The 24,916-nt window shown below is 38.7% G+C and overlaps 1 long non-coding RNA gene across 1 annotated transcript; it reads left to right on the forward strand.

Moving 5' to 3' along the window:
- On the forward strand, positions 324-2,597 carry LOC110432013. Its single transcript, XR_002449465.1, has 3 exons — positions 324-579; positions 669-799; positions 2,364-2,597. It is a non-coding gene; the product is annotated as an uncharacterized LOC110432013 (long non-coding RNA).

The raw sequence follows: 24,916 nt of genomic DNA on the forward strand, positions 1-24,916 counted from the left end.
GTCACTTATGATGTCAATAAAAACCTGTAGAAGAAACATCTTTAGTCTATCTGAACTAGTAGAGCAAACATAATCTAATTTTAGCTGAGTTAGCAGTTTTTTTGGTACCTTAGATAGAATATTATTAACAACTTCTATTTTGCTACTTTCAGGGAGCTGCTTCCACTGGCCTTCAAGTTGCTTGATTAGCTTGAGAATTGGAAACAGTCTACATGTTCAATGCATTATTTAGCTTGAAATAAAAGCTTTACATATGTATCATCAATGACATTCTTCGTGTCCATATCATCCTTTTCTGAAGGAAAGATATTAAAAATTGATTTTATCTTTTGCCGATTCATCTATTTAAAATCTTGTATTGGGTGTTTTGTTTTATCTGCATTTATGCTACTATAGCAATTCTCACTTCGACACCCCCACCTTTAAAAAAGACTAAAATTTTAAACGTCCTAAAGGAACACTTGTTGTCTTGTTGCAGACATGACTATGACACACTGCTTTAACTGGATGAAAATAACCATCAGCACACTGGTGCTTCAGAAAAGCCAGATCAATAATTTGCCGCATTCAGTAGTTCAGGTACCTTCCAAACTAGTATAAGTTTTTTTTTCTTCCCTCTTTGACTGAAAAATCCTAACTACTTTTCCATGATTTCCTGTTTCTGGCAGTCCAATAGCATTGAAGATCCATGTTCTGTCTGCCTTGAAAATCCTTCTATGGGAGATACTATCTGCCATTTGCCATTTGAAAGATCAGAATTGTGCCTAAAATCAGACCATCCATGTTTGCACTGCTTCCGGTGATCTTTTACTGTTTGCTTAGTTCTTACATATTGAGAAGGGCTATAAGCATATGAATATGGCATAGTCATAGTCTCTAGATCTGAATGTCTTTCAAATATCTAATATGCTTTCCTCCCAAAATCTATAAATATGCATAGTCATAGTCTACAGTTATTTCTTTGCTAATTATGGCATTTAAATTTATTTGATCTTTTTGTTTGAATTTTTTTTCTTCATCAGGTAAAGTGGCCAGTGATGAAAAATTCCCAATTTAGTGATGAAAAGTGATCTTGTTCTTGTGAGGGACTGGGTACTTCCAGTTTTGTAGTGTTGTTCTTACTACAAAATAGACCAGTCGCGGTATTGTCCATTTAGATAACAACCCGGTTTTTCTAGAACGGCATGCATGCGCATGCCTTATCCTCTGGCTGCAGCTTCTCCAAGATTCGCGCCGGTCAACCCCTTGTGTTCACCCATCTCTTTCTCGCCCACTCGTTTTCACCTTGATGACCCTTAAGCTCCAAGAACAAGATCATATGAACATAGAGGACCGGTTCTGAGGCCACTATTTGTCATACTTTTTTATGTTTTCTGTTTTCAACAATATTTATAACTAATTGTTTGTTGTGCTAATGAAGAAATTCCATGTTAATACTGGATATTTATTTGATTTTTTTGTTAGTAAATTTTGTTTCTTGATGAAAGTGTGATCTTATTCTTACGAGGGACTGGGTACTTTACTTATAGTTTTCTAGTGCTGTTCTTACTACCAAACAGACCCTTATGTTTTATGATTGCTACTTTTTTCTATGACTGTTCTTAAGATAGCTCTTGATAATTTAGATTCTTAAGATATGTTTTTTTTCTATGACTGTTCTTAGACGTCCTCTACCCTGCAATTTATTCCTGAGCTGGCCTCTCCTCCTATCTCCTATCTAAGATGTGTTGAGTGTTTATGATTGCGGTTCCAAGTTTCTGAGTTTTTGTGCATGCTTATGATTGGTGAAGAATACTTTTGTGAGATACGGTCCATGCCTATGATTTTCTTAGTCTATATTGAAGAAATCTAAAAGTCAGTATAAAATCTTCTTTTCAAGTTCTACTAGATATTTTGGTTATAGTTGCTATGGGCTGCATGTCCTCTATATAACACACTCGCGCTAGATTGTATCTGAACCTATAATCAGCTTTGGATTTCCAGTGATCTGAGTTATAAATTAATAGTACATAGTTGGTACAACAATCAATTATATGTCATCAATGCTACAACTCAGCATGTATAATTATAATCTCAGTTAATCTTATTTTTGCATAGCTTATAAATAAATTATATTTATTCCTCACATATAGTCTGTAATTCTCATTGTACCTTTTTTAGTCTTTTACTAACCTTCCACTTGTTATCAAAATCTTTTCCTAAGTTATTTAGATTTAGTTATACATTCTCCTAAGGCCCCACAACTTATAAGTATGTAAATTTTAGAGATCTAGTTTCTTCTAATGTAGATTCCAAAACTTCTTACTAACATATGTTTTCTTTTTTACTAATATTAGATTATTGTTATGATCAATTCAATGCAGGGCCCCTTTGTGTACCTTGCCATGCAACCATCATTCTGCAAATAACTCATTCTCGGATGGATGGTATTATATTTAATACTCATTAGTTAATTCATGTCCCTAACTGATGCCATTCTTAGTAAATTTAGACCAATTTGTTTTAGTGTATCATGTTGTCATGTGTTGGCAATACAAACGAAAGGAGTCTAGATGTATCACTTATACTATAGTTCATACTTTATTATTGTGGTTTCATCATTTGCATACTGTATTGAGATGTTACTAGCCTTTCACCTTTTTTTTTTCTTTTAGATAGGGTCATCGGTTAGCATACATAATAGGCATTGCCACTTCTGTGGCCTTTTTTGCTTCCAAGATGTTCAATAAAATGCTTATGACCAATTAGTGATGAGATTTGTCATATAAAATGCCACACTCACGACTTAAGAGTCTACAGAAACATAGCCTAGATATATTTTTGTTTTTTTATTGTCTGTTCACCATAAGATGAGAAAGAGCCATGACAGATAAGATGTTTAAACTTCACTAGCATTGTTGCCTGCTATAAAAAGGTTAGAACAACCAAAAATATGGTGAGAAAATGGACAGGACAATGATTTAGTTTAGAATTCTCTGCCTGTGAGAAAATGGACAGGACAATGATTTAGTTTAGAATTCTCTGCCTAGTGTCAAAAAACATGTGTTGTTTGTACTACTGCTTAGGTTTGTTTAGTTCACCCAACAACTAAAAACTTTTCAAAATTCTCGTCACATTGAATCTTGCGATATATGCATGAAGCACTAATATAGACAAAAACAAAAATTAATTGTACAATTTACCTATAAAGTATCAAAATTTTATTCTCTAGATTAACCATATTTTATTACTTGATTACATCATTAAAATGAGCATCCAATTTTTATATCTCTTGATGATTTTTAACTGATTCTATTTTTATAGCTCTTTGTATCTTCGACCAAGTTTATAAACAATATCTAAATTTGACCAAGTTTACAAAAAACATCAATATTTATAAAATAAAATAAGTGAATTATAAAATTTTATTTTATGACAATTATAATTATAATTATTTTATACTATAATTATAATTATTTTATACTATAAGTATTTATAAAATTACATTTTATGACAAATATAATTTTATGTTAAAAGGGAAAATTAGAGGAGATATATGATTTAACAATATGTAATTATGATAGGATGACAACCAAAACTCAATAATCACACTGACACTCTCTTTTATGACGTGTTAAATTATTCCAAAATTCAATAAATAGTACTATGCCGTGTGTGTTTGAGCATGGGAATAATCAAATTTGTAATTTTTCATTTTTAATGAATGTACTATGCTAGCCCGCTATATTGAAAAGTTTTTAGATTTGAGTGATCTAAACATTGGCAATATCTAGTACGCTCCCATCGTCTGCTTGCTCAAATGCAATGCCCATCACGGTGCACTCAGGCTGCCCAAAATCTAGAAACTTTTTAAAACGTTAAATCGAATCTTTTGGCACATGTATAGAATATTTAAAATAAATAAAAATAAATAATTATATAGTTTGTCTGTAATTTATGAGCTAAATTTTTAAACATAGTTAATCTGTAATTAAATAATAATTATTAAATACAAACGAATATACTATACTATTAAAATCCAATCCACACGAGCAAAGCAAACACTTCGTTCAGTCTTGACTGCTCACGTCACTCTTAGAGCACTCACAATGTAAGACTCTATTACAGAGTCTAAGACAATTAACTACATATTATTTATGGTATTTTGCTGATGTGACAGCATATTTATTGAAGAAAGAGTAGAAAAAATAAGACTCCAAGTCCACATTGTTCGAGGTAATAAATAACTTTAGACTCTATGATAGAGTCTGCTTTGTGAGTGCCCTTAACCTTCCCAGGGATCAACCCTGCATTACTTTTAGCGAAAAGACTGTAGTAGAACATATTTGTAACTATAGCGAAAAACTAATCATACAGTTTTTCTGTAAATCACGAGCCAAATTTTTTAAGTCTACTTACTCCATAATTGAACAATATTTGTTAAATAAAAACAAAAGGGCTACAATGTTAAAATCCAAAAAAAAATTTGATCTAAACAAGGCCTCACATGTACTTCAAGTTTTACCGCAGGCCTTGTTTAGTTTCCAAAATTTTTCAAAATTCTCCGTCATGTCGAATCTTTGGAAACATTTATGGAGTATTAAATATAGACGAAAATAAAAACTAATTACATAGTTTTTCTATAATTTAGAGGACGAATCTTTTAAACCTAGTTAGTCTATGATTGGACAATAATTATCAAAGATAAATAAAAATGCTATAGTAGCCAAAGTCAAAAATTTTCGCGAACTAAATAAGGCCAAAGTTTCCCGTTGGCAAGGTCCATACTCCTATGTAGATTTTTACAGTTATTTTAAATTATTCTTTTAAAATTTAACTGATCTTTAGTAAAACCATTAAGATTTATAATATTAAATTAATATAATTACATATAGCATGAAATATGTTTATAGTAGTGCTTCTTGAAGTTTACTTTTTCTGTCAAATGCTAGATCTATTTTTTCCTCCTGTTTTCTTTACGGATTGCATTTTTATTGGTCTTATATTTTTGACCAATTATAAAAAATAAAAGGTATCAAATTTTCTTTCTCTTGATGTGTTTTAACTGATTCTATTTTTATAGCTCTTTATATCTTCGACCAAGTTTATAAAAAAATCTAAATTTGATTAAGTTTATAAAAGGTACTGTAGCATTTTCGTTTTTATTTGACAAACATTGTCCGATTATATAGTAACTGGGCTTAAAAGATTCGCCATGTGATTTACATATCAACTGTGTAATTAGTGTTTGTTTTCGTCTATGTTTAGTGTTCCATGCATGTGCGGCAAGATTCGTTGTGACGGAGAATCTTGAAAAGTTTTTTGATTTCAGGTAAACTAGTTGGCAAAAAAATTGGTTTTTGACTACTGTAGTATTTTCGTTTTTATTTGACAAATATTGTCCGATTACGGAGTAACTAGGCTCAAAAGATTCATCTCACAAATTACAGATAAACTGTGTAATTAATTTTTATTTTCATCTATATTTAATGCTTTATATATACGAACAAATATCCGATGTGACATAGAATCTTGAAAATTTTTGCGAACTCAACGAGGCCGTAGTCTCATGCGCTGAAGGGCCGGCAAAATCTGTCCCACTGCACTAGCTGCTCCTTGTCATTTCATCTGAAAAGTTTTTACGTGCTCCCATACATGCCTATGCACAGTACACTGTTGATGACAGTAGCCACCGCCCTGCCGCTTGCCAGCGCCGCTCCACCCGCTCAACCCACCGCTCCGTATACTGGTTTGCAAACAAATCTAAAAATATTTAAAGATTGTGTATCACGTCAAAATTTACTGGACATGTCTACCGTATTAAATCTTATGACACATATACAAATCATAAATATAGATAAAAAATAACTAACTGTATAGTTTATTTGTAATTTTGCAAGATGAATCTTTTAATACTAGTTAGTTTATAGTTAGATAATAATTACAAAATACAAACGAAAATGATATATTGTCGAAATAAAAAAAGATCTAAACAAGGCCTATTTTCTAAAAACATTATGCGTCACATGCGTAATGCATTTAAATATAGATAAAAAATAACTAACTATACAGTTTATCTATAATTTATAAGACGAATCTTTTAAACCTAGTCCACAATTAAATAATATTTGGCAAGTACAGATGAAAATTATGCGACGCAGCCTCATGTGTCTTGTGTTTTATTTTTCGGTGTATTACAAAATATCCAGAGCAGGAGCTGAAAAAAATTATAGTCCAAATAAATTTACGGAAAACTGATTTAAGTATTAATAAAGTTTAAGTAACAATTATCAGTTTTAATTATTAGTAGATTACAAAATATCCAAACCATGAGCTGGAAAAATTATACCAGATTAAATTTAGAGGAAAATGGATTTAAATATTAATAAAGTTTAATTAACAATGATATTTAGATTTTCAGTATACTAAAAAATATTCAAAACAACATATTAAAAAAAAGAGACGAGATAAATTTACGAAAAAAAGATTTCAAATTGTATGACCTGAAAACGTTAGAGTCCAAATGAAATTATGAAAAAAAATTTAATAAGTATTAATAACGTTTAATTAACAATAGTATTTATAGTCTTCGGTTTATTATAACATATTCAAAGCATGGACTCACGTGAGCAGGAGCTGAAAAAAAATATTCCAAATCCATACCACGTGAGAAGATGGAGTGGGAAAGAAAAAAGTACACAGGTGCAGATGGAGTGGGAAAGGAATCGAGTGTGAGCAGGAATGGAGTGGGAACCCACGTGAGCAGGAATGGAGTGGGAAAAGCCGCAGCGTTGACTGACGCAAATCTCAAAGCGCAGACAGACGGAGGAGATAATGCATGCGGCTGCATGCCGTTGTGGTTCTGTCCATTCGTCACCCGAAGGCACTGCATGTGTTTCTAGAATACTCAAAGATGTGGAAGTTATAGTGGCAAAACCAGTTGTAGATGTTGAAGGATTAGCAGTCTGTGGCAGCCAATAAGCCCCAGAATGAGGTGTTCGAATGTTTGGGGACATCACCGTGGGTGCCATTAAGTACCGTTGCATAGGAGGTGCAGGTAGGTATGGAGTAGTTGTTGTAGCCATCATATTCATTGTACCACTTGATGATGAAGGATGAATCACCTCCCAAGTGACCTTACCATTAGGATTCTTCTGACAAACTACATCCTTATGATTTTGACCACACATAGAGCATTTTCCAGACGAAGTGCAATCCCTACTACGGTGTGGATCACCACAGTAGAAACATACCATCCCCATGCCAGGCTTAGGAATAACACGATACTGGGGAGTACTATCTCCTATAGTACAAGACTGCTCGGAACTCCCATGATAAGGATGGTGGCGATGGGACTTTTCCTTCTTATGGATTTGACCACTATATTGAGCCTTGCTCTCTATAGGATCTCTGCCAGATGATTTGCGAATCTCATGAGTGTATGTCTCTTGCATCTCAACTCCCAAAGCTTGCTCCACTGTAGTACGAAAGTCAACTATGGAAAAAGCTCCCAACATGTGCCTGATGGAAGGTTTAAGGCCCTGACGGAATTGTTTTGCCTTCTCTGCATCATTATAAGCCACATGTGGAACAAATCAAATAATCTAATTGAAACCCACTTCATACTCTGCTACAGTCTTCTTATCTTGCACATAGTTATGTAGGTCTAATTTTCATCTTATCAATAAAAGTTATCGAGTAGAATCTCCTCTCAAATTGCCTTACAAAATCATGCCCAGATAATGGTCCGTAAGAAGCTGGATGTGCCGCTTGTACACCTTTCCACCAAATTTGAGCCTCACCTTTCAGTAGTTGTGTTCTAAAGCGAACACGGTCCTAGTAAACCACCTCAAACACCTCCATCTTGTCTTCAACATAAGTCAACCAGTCTGCTGCATGGGCAGGAGTACCATTACGTACCATCAAAAGTGTCGTGTGCTAAAGCGAACACGATCTTGGTAAACCACCTCAAACACCTCCATCTTGTCTTCAACATAAGTCAACCAGTCTGCTACATGGACATAAGTACCATTACCATCAGAAGTGTCTAGTTTCATACCCATCCACTTCATCAAAGATATCCCACTTATAGGTATAGGCAACACAAGAGCACCATGAGGAGTGGTAGGAACCCCACCACCAGTCGGAGGAGGTGCACTAGTAGCAGGGACAGGACCAGTGGTTGGTGCACCCTGCCTCAAATTTCTCAACTCATCCTGCATGGCTTGCATCATGGCTAGCAATTGTGCCTGGCTATCATTAGCTTGAGAACCCAACTAAGGATCAGGAGGAGTATTCTCCCCCTGTTGGTGCAAAAATTGGTTTCTCACACCAACAAACTCGAGGGCTCTTAAAGGGAGTGCAGGAGTTGAAGTCCTAGACCTCCTGAGCCACAAACGCACGAGCTTGATGAATTGATTCCGGGGCGTGCCAGTCAATTTGACGTAAAATTGACAAGGTAGTAGTACAAAAGTCAAATTATGGAACTTCCCGGTTGTTGCTAGACAGTTCCAAGATGTATGGCCTCGAGAAGCCATTAAAATAAAGGAAATTAACTAGAAAGTCAACTCCTGATAATGATGCAAAAAGATAATTGTTATTGAATATATTGAACAATTGCATCTCATGGGTACAAATAATCAGATCGGCTATTTAGCCGATAAGCTGTGTGTAAGAATAAGAGATAGCTTACGTGCATTATCTTTTCATCCATTAGATAAATAATAACTTATTAAAACTGGTCTAAAGGCCTGCGATTTTAATGAATTACTTTCATAATTTATATTAAATCTATATTCACCTGGTCTAAAGGCCAGCGGGCTTCAATAAATTCAACAAAGATTACTGGTTCATTTAATGCAACAATCGGGTTGGTACACGCGTGCTATTCGTTTAAGCTTAACTCGATTGACTATTTAGCCGATACAGGGTCCATGAAGCATGAACAAGATCTATCTACCTCATTATGACCGGATTCAGTTATTATTATCAAATTAATCATAACAAAATAAATATCTCGAACGCACAACATGTAACAATCAAGATCAACAAGTTAGCTATCTTATTTTTGCTTAATAATCGTTATTTACTTGAGGTTTATAACAAGCGTTTAGATTTAAAGTTTAAGCTAACTCGTCGAATCTTGATTGGGCAGAATATTGTTACGACAAATAAAATATTGAATTTTGAACAATATTGGTAACTTAATGAATATACTAAATTACCAATTTAATAGAGCTGATAACTAACTTGAACGAATATTCATAAGAGATTGAATCAATGTAGCCTTACAAACACAATTCAAGTTGATAATTAGTTCACAATCGAGTTTGACATGAATTCAAATGATGCAGCCATGACAAACTAAACAAGAACTATGACAAAACTTACAAACAAACCGAAGGTCAAAATCAACCAATGTAGCTCGATTCATTGAAGGTCGCGTCGAGATCTACTATTACTCCTACTCCTAAGGTTGGTGGCCGAAGCCAAAAAGGGTTTGTATTATAATTGTGTATATCTTTCTTACAAGGACTGGGTTCCTAATATTTACAAGGACTGGGTTCCTAATATTTATAGTCTGGAGTCCTAGTCTCATATCCTAATACGACTCTCTCCTCAAAAAGGTAATCCAGACTCTTAGTTCCCTTTCCCGATCGAACCTGACATGTTTTTTTCGTCTTGCCTTGATCCGACACCCTTCTAATTGACTATTTTCACTATGCCTCTTCTTTAGACGATCCACTTATCCAGCTGTCCCTCCTTCTGTGAAGCAGGCCCACTAGCAGTTTCCTGACTCGCCAAAATTTGGGATTAACACCCCCACATTCGCCCTCCGCCCATGACCTCGACTACTCATAGAAACAGGCATAACTACAATCATGATAAAGACAAACGAACAAGCACATCAAATTCAAGAAATTCATACCCAAAAACAATTATAAACAAGTAATAATATAATACAAGGAATGATAAGCAAACTCAAACTATAAGTGCAATCAAGCCTATTGTGGGTTTTGGTGTTGATGACCACCGAATTAGGGAACTAATGATCTTCAGTGAGATGACAAGCAGGGAATTAAGAAAGGAGGATGTTAAACAGGTTGGAGGGTCCCCAATCCAAAAGAAAAGGCTTTTCTAGAGGTTTCATGAAGATGTACTTTTGCTCTTATTTAAATCTTGAGTATAGGAAAAGCCATACTATCAAGAGGGACTCTAAGTTTGTTGATCAAATGTTGAACCAAATGCTCAAATCTACTTACACATCCTCAACCTTCAGCCAAACCAGCATGTTTCTCTCTGGGCTATCCTGGCTGGTCTAGCTAGGGTGGCAGTGTTGCCCTTAATCTGACCGATGGAAGACAGGGGTATAAATACCCTTTCCACTTGACCACAACGGTTACCTGAGCCATACACTTCATCTTCCTTCGTCCCAACCATTACAGAACACATGTGCTCACTTCTCTCTCTCCTCCATGTTGCTCCTCAATCTCTCAAGCAAATCCTTGACTTCCACCATCATTTCTTGAGAGAAAAGGCAGCAAACTACGATTAGAGAGTAGACCCATTGATTCCCAAAGTCTAAGAGTATTTGGTTCACGTTTGACCACTGGCCCAAGGGTTTTTTACTCTTGGATCTTGCTCCTAGCTAGCTAAGCGACGCCCTAAAGCTTGCCAACTTGTGTGGCAGCCAAGGGAAGTTTGTAACCTCGATGTGAAGCTAAGAAATCACCCCTTCCTCAAGAGGTAACACTCTTGTTGAAGAACGAGGGAAGGACAAGCCTTTGTGGTAAGTCGGTCCTTGCATGGGCACCTCAACAACGTGGAGTAAGTGCAGCCTTGTGTGGCAACCGCTGAACCATGGGATAAATCATCATGTGTTGTTTATGCTCTCTACTTACTTATGTTGTTGAGTTGTTCTAGGGTTTGAGCTCGATCTACCTTGTGATATATCTTCTGTAGGTTATAGTGTTGGTTCTGGTGTTTACTAACTTGCAGGGAGCTGGGAAATTTACCTAATCTAAGTTTCCCAAAGTTATTTTTGAACATATTTTGTTGCTCTCTGTGAGTGGCTGGCAGTGCCGCCCTAGTAGGCCGGCAGTGCCGTCCTGTCCTGTGAAACTAATAAAAGTTGAAGTTTTTAGTTGATAGGCCTATTCACCCCCCTCTAGGCCATCTTAGACTATGAGAGATCCTACAAGTGGTATCAGATCAGGTTACTTTAGATACGCTTCACCCATGAGGTATGGAAGTCAGAGGAGGTTCAAGAACTGCTCGTGAGTGTTAACGGTCCTTAAGTATCAAATTTAATCATCAAATAAATAAAGAAAAGGATCCAAATGCAACCAACACCCAAACTTAGGGTTTTATCTGACAGAATTCCATGAGTTTTGGTGTTTGTCTATTTCTGCAGGGGGTTATCTTGAAATATGGAGGAAAGGCCCACACGTCGGGTTTACATAGAGATATTAACGTGTGTGGCAATTTTCTACCATCTAGAAGACTCCAGAAGCCACAGGAACAAATGGGAGGCCGAGCGGGCCCGGGGGCAGGGCGCCCGCCCTACCCTGGTGGCCAATCAGGCCCCGCCTCGCAAATTATGCTCCACCGACCTAAGGGATTAAGGAAAACCATGCGATTAAGGTTGGTTTGATCCAACGACCCACGTTCATTTGGAAGGGCTATATAAGCAACCCCCTGGCCCCTGGAGGAGGCATTCTCATTCTCCTTCTCAAACCCTAATTCATTCATTCATCCAAGGAGGAGAGTCTCTGATCAAGCCCTAGAGCCACCACATCAACTAGATCTCTAGTTTAGCATAGCTACATAGGATTAGAACTAGAAGGAGTCAATCTTCGATTGGTTTCCGGATCTGTCAAGAGGATTCTTGGTAATTCCTCTACTGTTCTTCATTTGTTCATCATTGTTCTTCAATATTATGAATATGACTTTGCTCTATTTTAATATATTGATTGTGACTTTGCTCTACTTGTTTATATTTGCAATTATATCATTCTTAGTTTATCATGGTTATATACTTGGCTTAGTTAGATTGGAATTATATACATGTTTAGGATCATATAGCGTTTATCCATCGGGTCCATGGGTAAATGATAAGTATTGTGTAGGCGTGGTGCCTGTACCGTATTTTATCTGCGATTGTACCCTATATGCCGGATTGCGGGGTAGTTCGCAGTGGTGACAGCTCCGTTGATTCTTATATAGTCCCCCTCCCGTGTATAGGGCAGGCAGAGCAACATTATTACAGGGAAGTGATTGCTATGTTTCTCATCTTCCTTGATAATATCACTATGCATGGGCGTAGTCCTGTCTCGCAATGATTGCCAAGTATAATTGCACTAATTATGATATGCTAGACTTTATAGTTAAGAATAACTTAGGAAATATTCTTATATTTCATCCTAGTTCCATGCTAATTACTTGCTAGAATATCTGTTGAAGTGCTTATCATTATCATATGTGGCTTGTTATGCTGATCAGATTAGTTATCTTTGTCACCATTCATATTTTATCTACATTTTATGTGACACTTATCTCTATATGTAAGAGATAGATGAATGCTCTCTATTACACATGCAATGATACTCAGATTCATATTTCATTCCATAATCAACATTGGTGTTAGTAATCCCTTCCCAGTGGTAAACATATAAATAACGATACCTAGAATACTTCTCGGTTAAAATGCTACATTGGTATTAATCTGTGCGCTTGCAAATCCCTTTTATTATTTATTCATATGAGCAATTGCATATTTCAATACCGCATCTCTCATGTCATGCTGGGGATGACAACTTGGCTTAAGTGGCATGAGGGATAGGTTCGACATTTTTGGCGCTGTTATCAGAAATAGAAAACTAAGTCTACTTTTGGTAATGACGTTAAGAATGCCCAACAAGCATTTTTGGCGCCGTTACCGGGGAAGGTTGATTTACTAATAAGGAATGAATATGGAATAATGAGTCATCATTCGCACCACTAATATGATTGAGATCATCAATTCTCTCATACAGCTTTACCCCTGTATTTTGCTATTTTTTATTATTTTATGCAGGGTGATGTATGAATAGAAGACATCTTCTAGAAAATTTTGTTGATGACCCCGAAGCAATAATCAGAAAAACAAGAGTCAAGCTCAAGAAGGTTTCATCGTCAACACTTTAGTGCAAAGCTTCATCAAATCAAGAAGATCGCCGAAGTTTCATCCGAAACTTGTCATCAGAGTTCGAAGCCATGGCGAACAAGTCGATCCGCGAGTTCTCAGCTCCCACCACGGACAACATCCACACTGGACCTGCTGTGGACATCGACTGGACCTTTGAGCTCAAGCCTGGGCTCATCAACATGGTGCAAGCAAATCAGTTCTGTGGAGACGCTAGTGCTCATCTCCAACACTTCTTGGAGATTTGCAGCACATTTACTATTTTAGAAGTTCCTAGAGACGCCATACTACTTCACCTCTTCCCATTCTCACTGTTGGGGAGAGCGAAGCAGTGGTTATACGCAACAAAGGATAAGAATACTACGTGGGCACTCTGCTCCACGAACTTTCTGGCCAAGTTCTTTCCCATGGGAAAGACCAATGCTCTCCGTGGGAAGATTACAAGTTTTCAGCAACCACATGATGAATCCATTATAGAGGCATGAGAGCGCTTCCAAGACTACATCCTAGAATGTCCCCATCATGGAATGGAGAGCTGGTTACTGATGTAGACATTTTATCATGGACTCGACAACAACACTCGTGAAACCATGGATGCTGCAGCCGGAGGAGCATTCCTATCACTCACCATACCACAAGCCACAACCCTTGTGGAGAAGATGGCGTCCAACCAAGGTTAGAATGAAGAGAGGACCCAGACACACAAGAAAAGTGGAGGTATGCACCAGCTCAAGGAGGTAGACATGCTGTCTGCAAAGCTAGTCCTACTCATGAAGAAGCTCGATGACAAAGGTGAAGACAAAAGAGAAGTCATGCACGTCTACGACTCTCACATGACTTGTGAGGAGTGTGGAGATACTAGACACTCAGGCAATCACTACCCTGAGATGCTTGAGGACGTGAACTACATCAACAACAACAACAACAACAACAACTACTACTACCGTCCTCAACAAAATCAAGGTTGGAATCAATAGAGGCCTAACTACTCAGGTAACTACTTAGGTAATTACCAAGGTAACAATTCTTACAATAATAATAATAATTTTCCACCCCTGAGAGAGTTAGTGTCTAATCAAGGAAAGCTAATGGATAACTTGTCTAAGAAATTGGCATCTAATGATAAAATGCTAGAAAATATAAATAATAGAATGGATAATTTTTCTACTCTCATCAAGAACTAGATTAGCTTCAACAAAATGATTGAATCTCAGTTGAATCAAATAGCTGCTGTTGTTCCTGCTACTAACCCTGGTATACCATCACAACCGGAAGGATTAGAATCTGCAAATCTTGTAGACATGTTTGATGCAGGTAACTACTGGAGTAACCGCGTTGGAGAAGTACATAATGACCTTCTGCCAGTCAAGAAAGGCGATCCAGGACGCCCCGTCATCCCGATCTCCATCGGCATGGTGGACTTCCCAGAAGCACTCTGCGACTATGACTCCAGTGTCAATATTATGCCTAGGGTACTCTATGAAAAATTCTTTACACGTCCTTTATTGGAGACAACCATATGTTTGCAGCTTGCAGATCGGACACTAAGCTTCACAAAAGGAATATTGAAGAATATCTATGTCTGAGTTGGTACCTCGTACGTCCCAGCAGACTTCGTGGTGATAGAGACCGGTGCCGATGAGAGGTCACCCATCATCCTGGGGAGGCCATTTCTAAACACTTTGGGAGCTGTCATCTACGCCAGTGCTGCGAAGATCAACTTCAACATCAAAGGGAGGAAGGAGACGTTTTCCTTCAAGAACAAGACTGCACAAATCCCAGAGCAACCCCAATATGAACCAAGAAAGAGGACCAACAGGAGGAACAAGAACAAGAAGCAAGTATGGACTGAATCAACTAAGATGGTCACTGCAATTCATAGAGGTCAAGATCGTCGACTCAAGTCGCCTTTCCTAATCAAGAAGGACGACCCTGGTGTTCCAAGCATCGAGTGCACAATCAATGGATACTCATTTCAGAAGACACTCTGCGACACCGTATCTGGCGTCAACATAATGGCCGCAGTCACTTATGAGCTCATGTATGGAACCATGCCCCTACAACCAACATACATTCAGCTTTAGATGGCAGACCAGACATTCCGAAAGGTCGAAGGTATAGTAACTGATGTCCCTGTCAAAATAGATGAACATTTTGTCCATACAGATTTTCAGGTCATTGACATGGGAGAAGACAAGTACAATCTGCCCATTATCCTTGGAAGACCATTCCTCAGCACTGTCAAAGCTGTCATCTACATTGGGACCGGAGAAGTCCACATGCACTTCCCCTCTGAGAAGGTACGCCGCTACTTTAATGACTCTAACTATATAGTTGAAGATTCTAAGCAGATCAGGATGAGAAGAAGGCGACACAACCACAACCAGAGGAGACAAATCATTAAGGACGGATGAGCAGACTACGATGGAGAGGTAATAAGGTTTGAAGATACACATCTTGAATAGGATTGTCCTGAGGAGACCATAACACCAAATCAGGTGTGGATAGAGAAGAGAGTTGAACTAGAAGAAGAGGCACCGCCGGAACCACCGTCTACGCCATCCAGCAAATCCCAGGACGACTGAGAATACAAAGAGTCCCGTTCAGAGGACTTAAAAACACCGAACACCGTGCCAAGAGGTAAACTTGGTAGTTATCCCTTTTTCCCTTCAATTATTTATTTTCCTTAAATAGCTTGTTTAGTTAATCAGGTTCATACTATCTTGAAAAGAAAATAAAAATGTTAAAAATAAGTAAGCCCCATGTGAGTATGCTCGTGGCATAAAACCCATAAGTACATTCACTGTGGTGGCATAAAAATAAAAATATTTTTTTGTTCCATAAAAATGAAAATATAAAAAAATAAGTTTATGATCCTACCAAAGAGAGTAACACCTATTGAGGAAGCTCAACATGATAAAGGCTAGAAATTTATACTAACACTTAACCAGTTCCACAAAGCTTTGTTGTCTATTTGAGCTAAGAAGACTAGCAGACGGAGGACATCCTAATCGCTGTTAGGGCGCTACCGACATTCAAATACACCTCTGCCACCTGCTAGCTGCATCAAAAGAAATTACGTCAAAATCCAGCTTGGGGGAGAGCACCCCCATTTATCCAGCTAAGTGTTTCTATCTATGTTTATACTTATACTTTGCTAAAATAATAAAAAGATACATAATCATGAAAATCCAAATAAAGATTTTGTGCTTATATATATAATTTTGCTTAGTTTGCTAAATAAATAAATAAAGTGGTGAAAGCCCAAGTTTGGTTTTGGTAATTAATGACACCAAGTTGCTAATGCCTTGTGTCTAAGTGATTTGAGTTAGGCATAGCAACACATATGATGAAGGTGCATGGTGGCATGGAAAGGTGGCCACATGATCACAAAGGGATGAAGCATGAAGTGAAGATCATGGTGATAGACGAGGAGCAAAGTTATCAAGGCAAAGGTATAAACATAGGGTTTTACTTTTGCTGGTCTAAGATGAGTAGAGAAGTGATTGACTGGGTTTAGGATAGATAGCCGACTATCAAGAGGGGAAATCACGGTCATCTCTCGAATCAAGTGCTACTAGGTTTACATCTTGAGCATATGCATTAGGATCTAGTAAAGTGCTAATTAACTCCTTTGGGAAAATGTTTGTGAAAAGCTAACACACATGCACTTTGGTGGTGGACACTTGTTGGTGTTAGCACATTTGCAAAGGAGGTGGAGTTCCTAGGGTTGAGAGGGGTTTGGGCTCCTCTCTCCCTCCCACCGAGCTTGCGAGCCTTTGAGAAAAATAAGTGTATATTTTCTATTGCGCCGGTGGGAAATTTGGAGAAGTCATGGGAGTGTTTTTCGCTGAGAAACACTCACTGGACGCTGAGTGCGGAGGCACCGGACGCTAGCCTCAGAGTCCGGTGTGCTTGACCCTGCTAGGGTTGAGCACCGGACGTACTCTAAGAGCGTCCGGTGGTTAGCGTTCGGTGTGAGGGCGTTTTGCAACCCTCTCTGTGTTTATGTCCGGTGACCCTACACGTTTGCAGACCTCTCTGTGCATGAGTCCTGTGTGCACCGGACGCGTCCGGTGTGGACCTGTAGAGCGTCCAGTGATCCGAAGGTGACCGTTAGGATCTGACAAGCGAGATCCAAGAAGGACACGTGGCCAACCCCTGAGCACCGGACGCTGGAGGTCGAGTGTCCGGTGATCACTTGTTAGCGTCTGGTGCCCCCGTTTTCCGCCCAGTGAAAACAGCCAACGACTAGTTTCTTTGAGGGGGCTTATAAATAGTTGGTGGCCGGCTTTGGGAGGTTCTCTCTTGCACATTTGAATACTTGAGGCATACATTGAGCTAGAGAACACTCCCTACACTCATCTCCTTGCTTGATTGCTAATCCTAGTGAGATTGAGTGAGATTCAAGTGCATTGCTTTGAGAGTTGCATTTAGTGGCACTTGATTCTTGAGTTTGCTGCGGATTTCTTGTTACTCTTGGGTGTTTCCCGACACCCTAGACGGCTTGGAGCAGCGGTGGTGTTGAGCTCGTGATTGGAGATTGTTTCGAGCTTCACCAAGTGATTTGTGAGGGGTTCTTGAGCCTTCCCCGTGGGAGATCGCAAATTGGTTACTCTAGTGGATTGCTCGTGGCTTGGAGGATCCCCATCTTGTGAGTGGATGTGCGACACCCGCTGAGGGTTTGGCTTTGGATTGCCAATTAGCTCGTGATCCATCAAGTGGGTGTATCGCCACAACGAGGACTAGCTTGCCGGGAAGCAAGTGAACCTCGGTAAAAATCTTGTGTCATCTCTTGCCGAGGATTCTCTTGTGATTGTGAGTGATTGATTGGATATATCTCTACTCTACAACGTTGGTATAACAATCACTCTCCACTCCTTTACTTACTTGTATACCTTGCTAGTTGTTTAGCTTGTTTAGTTTAGTCTTCTTGTTTAGGAGTGTAACTAGCCTTCTCTTGTTGTTGTGCTTTAGTGTTTAGCCTTGTACTAGTTTGTATAGGTGGCTTGCATAGCTTAGTTACGCTAGTGCTAGAATTGCCTCGCCATTTGTTTTACTAACTCACTTGCTTAGTGAAGTTTGTAGAATTTTTAAATAGGCTATTCACCCCCTCTAGCCATTTGGACCTTTCAAGTGGCTATGCTAAACTGAATCTTAATAATAAACTCTAGCATGGATATGATGAATAGTTGCTCTGCCTTATTTTCAAATTTGAGCTCTCTCTCAAGTTTAGACATAACCGTTACAATTTAAAACCTGCTCTAAACCTGAACTTGTGGGAAGAGAACTTGATCTAAAGTCTAAGTCGTTAATGGATATGATATGGGAAGGTTGAGCTGCTGTTTCTCTATTCCTAGAGATGCTAGAACTCTGGAGAATTTTATCCTTGAAAATCTTTTAAAATGTTGCATGATGAGTTCCTGTATGATGAGAGTTTAAATTCCTACCACAGCCATATATACATGCTTATTAAACTAGAAACCGTACATTTACTTTTTACTACCTTTGAGCATTGAGTGTGGTCAAGCTGTGTAGACCCTAAGGAGCTTGTCATGCGGTTAAAATCAAGATTCATTTGCACGTTCACTCATACATGCTGCTTCTACTCCGGAAGTATGCATCCACATACATCCACTCATTTCCATCTCCAGATTCACCCAAAATTATTCTACTCCTATCCAGGAGAGAATAGCCAAAAACGTTATCCTATCCCTGTTATTCCTCGTGAAATAAAAGCTCGAGATATTTTGGTTACTACCACTTGCTACATTATTCCAGGAGGGTGAGTGCTCTAAAAAAGAGAAGAAAAAGGTAAAATATGAGGAAATAAGGGTCAAGTGCCCGGAACCTCGAAGAAAAGAAAAAGTGAGACGAGAGGTAAAATTAGACAAGTATCAGACAGTAGAATTAGGGGTACAAGATACCCACCTGAGAGAAAAGAAAAAGAAAATATAGAGCATCTCATTCTCCTCAAAAAGCTTCAAAGTGCAAGGAAGGTATGTATCCCCTCAAAAGAGCAAAAGTAGAATTAGTCTTTCACCATTGTTTTCACCATTATCACCATCATCACCATACACCATTCATTCGCCACACATGCACATCTTGATTTGACTTATTGACTTGTTTCTCTAGATCCACAGTTTGATTATGCAATAAATGTCTTGTAAGTATGTATACTTTATCTCCCACCTATGAGCTCTAGATATCGAAGCCTCATTAGAGTAGGATGAGAGAGAAGGCAATATCACTATGCCTCATACCACAAATCCTACATACTTTGAGAGAAGGCATATATCATCACTGCCTTGGTGAGGATCCAGAAATACCACAAAAGGGAGATCTGAGAGAGTTGAGCAAGGAATCTCTGAGTTTTATTTGAAAACCGGCAAAAACTACAGAGCTATAGCTGATCAAGGATAAGAGACATGGCGCTTGACTAGACCGTTCTATCTTTTAACTGCTCAAGACACAAGTGATGGTTGCAAGCCCCATGGTGAAAGGTAAAATGAGTAAGTTTTAAAGTCTTAACATCTTACTCAAACTCAGAGATGAGACCTTATTTGAAAGCATCACTACTACAGAATGAGGCATTGGTCGATGCTCAAAATGGCCAAAAACCTCGGCCTTTTTGCGGCCTGGGGTTAAAGACCCCTTTAGCACCGGCCAGAGCCACGGGCCGAGGCAAACCCTTTAGCACCGGTTTGTGTTACAAACCGGTGCTAAAAGGTAACCCTTTAGCACCGGTTTTTGCCCTGAACCGGTGCTAAAGGTCCGGTTTATAGGCCGGCTCCCTCCTCCCCTCTGCCCATTTGAAACCGAGAGCACCATTGTTGTTCTTGGAGCTTCTTCTTGCTTGTTCTTCATTTGTTCTTCATCTCCAACGCCCATCGTTGATCTTCTTCGACTCCGTCATTGTCTCTTCGTGCTTGGAGGTGACTAACTTCAGCCTTTCTTGTCTTTTTCACGTTGTTTTTGGCTTGTGATGTTCCCATCATTTTTTAGCTCAAATCCACTTTGTTATTTTGAATCATTCACATGAATTAGTATCCATATATATATATCATATTTCATGGTTGACCTAGTTTTAATGTATTTTGCAAGAATGAATTATAGTATATTTTTATGATCATAGAAAGTAGGATAGTTCAAATTAATTGGTTTGTTAATATCACTTGATTTATTTTTATTACTACATATAATGTTCATTGTATCATACATGTTTACTAGTAAATGTGGAATTTATAATTGTTTAAAAATTGAGTATGGATAGTAGATGGCAACCGTGACCGGGTCTTCGGTCTCTCAACGGGTTCAAAAGCGATACCGTCCGGAACTCCCTCTCATTACTTGTGGCAAGTGTGGGCAGAAGATTTTGATGGAGTACAAAGTGTCGAAAGAGGGAGTAAACAAGGGTCGTATATTCTACAAGTGTCCAGATCGTAATGTGAGTTATTTCCAGACATTTGCTTATATATGTGCCTATTTTTTTACCTGATCTTCATTAAACTTTTGATTCTCTCTTTTATTTCCAGTGGGACGGTACCGGCGGATGTACCGGTTGGTACTGCGACGACGAATCCTTTGAACCCTTACGAAATCTTTTGCCCAGGTGGTTGAGGCTGACGGTGGTCACGCCGTGAACCGACGACCGGACTCCCTGACGTTGATCCAGGTCATGATCTATCTATTATAGTCGGGATCGGACGCGAACTAATTATGTTGCTTAAGTGCATTTTAGTTTTATTTTTTTTAATGCTAGTTGCGATTGTATTTGTTGTAGCCAAGCTTTCCTAAATTAATCAACTATGTATCTTAGACATGTTGTGCAATAAGATGAGAAACTATATGTGTGCATGGTTTTCATAATATATATGTTATCTTTAATGCAGATGGTAACACGTAATTGGATGTGTAATACCGATCGGCGCTCCGAAGAGTTCATTAATGGCGTGCACTATTTCTTAAGTGTGGCCGAGTCAAATAAGAGGGACGGTTTCATGTGCTGTCCATGTGCCGTGTGCAAGAATTTGACGGAATATTCTAACTCAAGAACTCTTCATTCACACTTATTAAAGTCTGGTTTCGTACCAAACTATATTTATTGGACCAAACATGGAGAAAGCAGGATTATAATGGATGAAGGTGAAGAAGAAGAAGAAGAATTGGACCATGCCAATATTATTGCTCAGTGTTGACGGTCCTTAAGTATCAAATTTAATTATCAAATAAATAAAGAAAAGGATCCAAATGAAATCAACATCTAGACTTAGGGTTTTATCTGACAGAATTCCACGAGTTTTGGTGTTTGTCTATTTCTGCAGGGGGCTATCAGGAAATATGGAAGAAAGGCCCACATGTCGGGATTACGTAAAGATATTAACGTGCTGCGCAATTATCTTACATCTAGAAGACTCCAGAAGCCACGAGACCGAAGCGGAGGCGAAACGGGGCCAGAGGCAGGGCGCCCGCCCTGTCCTACTGGGCGCCCGCCCCCTCCAGGAGTCCAATCAGGACTCTGCTTTGCGGGAGATCTCCACCGACCTAAAGGATGAATCTAAACCATACAATCTATGTCGGTTTGATCCAATGGCCCATATTCACTTGAAGGGACTATAAAACCAGACCCCCTGGCCCCTGGAGGAGGGAGCCTCTCAACCCTAATTCATTGTTCCATCAAGGGAGAAGAAGCCTCTGATCAAGATTAGAGCCACCACATCAATTAGATATCTATATTAGCATAGCTACATAGGATTAGAACTAGAAGGAGTCAATCTTCGATTGGTTTCCGGATCTGTCAAGAGGATTCTTGGTAATTCTCTAATTGTGCTTCTAATTGCTTTCTAATTATCTTTGTTCTTCAATATTATGAATATGACTTTGTTCTACTTCAATATATTGCTTATGACTTTGCTCTACTTGCTTATATTCAAGATTATATTGTTCTTAGTTTATCATAGTTATGTACTTGGCTTAGTTAGATTGGATCTATATACATGCTTAGGATCGTATAGCGTTTATCCATCGGATCCATAGGTAAATGATAGATATTGTGTAGACGTGGTGCTTATACCGTATTTATCTGCGATTGTACCCAATATGCCAGATCGTGGGGTGGTTCGTGATAGTGACAGCTTCATTGATTCTTATATAGTCCCCCTCTCGTGTATTGGGCTGGCAGAGCAACATTATTACAGGGGAGTGATTGCTATGTTTCTCATATTCCTTGCTAATATCACTATGCATGGGTGTAGTCTTGTCTCACAATGATTGCTAAGTATGCTTCCACTAACTATGATAATGCTAGACTATATAGTTGAGAATAACTTAGGGAATATTCTTGTAGTTCGTTCTAATACCATGCTAATGACTTTCTAGAGTATCTAATTGAGGTGCTTATCATATTTATTATGTGGCTAGATCAGATTAGTTATCCTTGTCACTATTATTATTTCATATATCTTTTATGTGACACTTATCCCTGTATGAGAAGTTAGATATAATGTTGTCAATTATACATGCATTGATAGATGCTTAATCTCATATTCTATTCTGTAATCATTAGTGATGATTTCTAATCCCTTCCTAGTGGTAAAAATATAAATAACGATACGTGGAATACTTCCCGGTTAAAATACTACATCGGTATTAATCTGTGCGCTTGCAGATCCAATTCATTATTTATTTAGAAGAGCAATTGCATATTTCAATACCGCGTCTCTTATATCATGCTGGGGATGACAACTTGGCTTAAGTGGTGTGAGGGATAGGTTTGGCATTTTTGGCACCGTTACTAGATTTAGAGAACTTAGTCTACTTTTGGTAATGATGTTAAGAATACCCAACAAGCATTTTTGGCGCCGTTGCCGGGGAAGGTTGATTACTAATCAGGAATGGAATAAAAGATTTTGAGTTATCATTCGCATCACTAATATGATTGAGCTTATCTATTCTCTCATACAGTTTTACCCCGATATTTTTCTATTTTATCTTATGCAGGGGAATGTATGAATAGAAGACATCTTCCAGGAAATTTTGTTGACAATCCTGAAGCATTATTCAAGAAGACGAGAGCCAAGCTAAAGAAGAGATCATCAACACTTCAGTAAGAAGCTTCATCCAATCAAGAAGATCACCGGAACTTGTCTTCAGAGTTCGAGGCCATGGCGAACAAATCAATCCGCGAGTTCTCAGCTCCCACTACGGACAAGATCCGCACTGGACCTACTGCAGAGATCGATGGCAACTTTGAGCTCAAGCCTGGACTTATCAACATGGTGCAATCCAACCAGTTCTGTGGGAAGGCACACGAAGATGCTAGTGCTCATTTACAACACTTCCTGGAGATTTGCAACACATTCACCATAGCAGGAGTTTCCAAAGACGCTATACTACTTCGCCTCTTCCCATTCTCACTGTTAGGAAGAGCGAAGCAGTGGTTCTACGCTACAAAGGAGAAGAATACTACGTGGGCACTCTGCTCAACAAACTTCCTGGCTAAGTTCTTTCCCATGGGCAAGACCAATGCTCTCCGTGGGAAGATTACAAGTTTTCAGCAACAAAATGATGAATCTGTTCCAGAAGCATGGGAGCGCTTTTAAGACTACATCCTAGAATGTTCCCATCATGGAATGGAGAGTTGGCTACTGATGCAGACGTTCTATCATGGGCTCAGCAACAGTGCCCGAGAGAGGATGGATGCTGCAGCTGGAGGAGCATTCTTATCACTTACTATACCACAAGCCACAGCTCTTGTGGAGAAGATGGCGTCCAATCAAAGCTGGAATGAAGAGAGGACCCAGACACGCAAGAGAGGTGGAGGTATGCATCAGCTGAAGGAGGTAGACATGCTATCTGCAAAGCTAGACCTGCTCATGAAGAAGCTCGACGATAGAGCTGGAGACAAGAAAGAAGTTATGCACATCTACGACTCTCACATGACTTGTGAGGAGTGTGGAGACACTGGACACTCAGGCAACCACTACCCTGAGATACTTGAGGATGTGAACTACATCATCAACAACAACTACTACTACTACAACCGTCCTCAACAAAATCAAGGTTGGAATCAACAGAGGCCTAACTACTCAGGTAATTATCAAGGTAACAATTCTTACAACAATAATAATAATTTCCCACCTTTGAGGGAGTTAGTGTCTAATCAAGGAAAGCTAATGGATAACCTATCCAAGAAATTGGCATCTAATGATAAAATGCTAGAAAATATAAATAATAGAATGGATAATTTTTCTACTGCCATCAAGAATCAAATTAGCTTTAATAAAATGATTGAATCTCAGTTAAATCAAATAGCTGCTGCTGTTCCTACTACTAACCCCGGTATACCATCACAACCGGAAGGATTAGAATCTGCAAATCTTGTAGACATGTTTGATGCAGGTAATTGGAGTAACCCCGTCAATGAATTCTCTACTGACCTTCTGCCGGTCAAGAGAGGCGATCCAGGACGCCCCGTCATCCCGATCTCCATCGGCATGGTGGACGTTCCAGAAGCACTCTGCGACTTTGGCTCTAGTGTCAACATTATACCCAGGGTACTCTATGAAAAATTCTTTACATATCCTTTATTAGAAACAACCATGTGTTTGCAGTTTGCAGATCAGACGATAACTTTTCCAAAAGGAATAGTGAAGAACCTTTGTGTCCGAGTTGGTACCTTATATGCCCCAGCAGACTTCGTAGTGGTAGAGACCGGAAATGATGAGAGAGCACCTATTATCCTAGGGAGGCCAT

Source organism: Sorghum bicolor, chromosome 1 (genome assembly GCF_000003195.3).
Source record: "Sorghum bicolor cultivar BTx623 chromosome 1, Sorghum_bicolor_NCBIv3, whole genome shotgun sequence".
Taxonomy (NCBI): Eukaryota; Viridiplantae; Streptophyta; class Magnoliopsida; order Poales; family Poaceae; genus Sorghum; species Sorghum bicolor.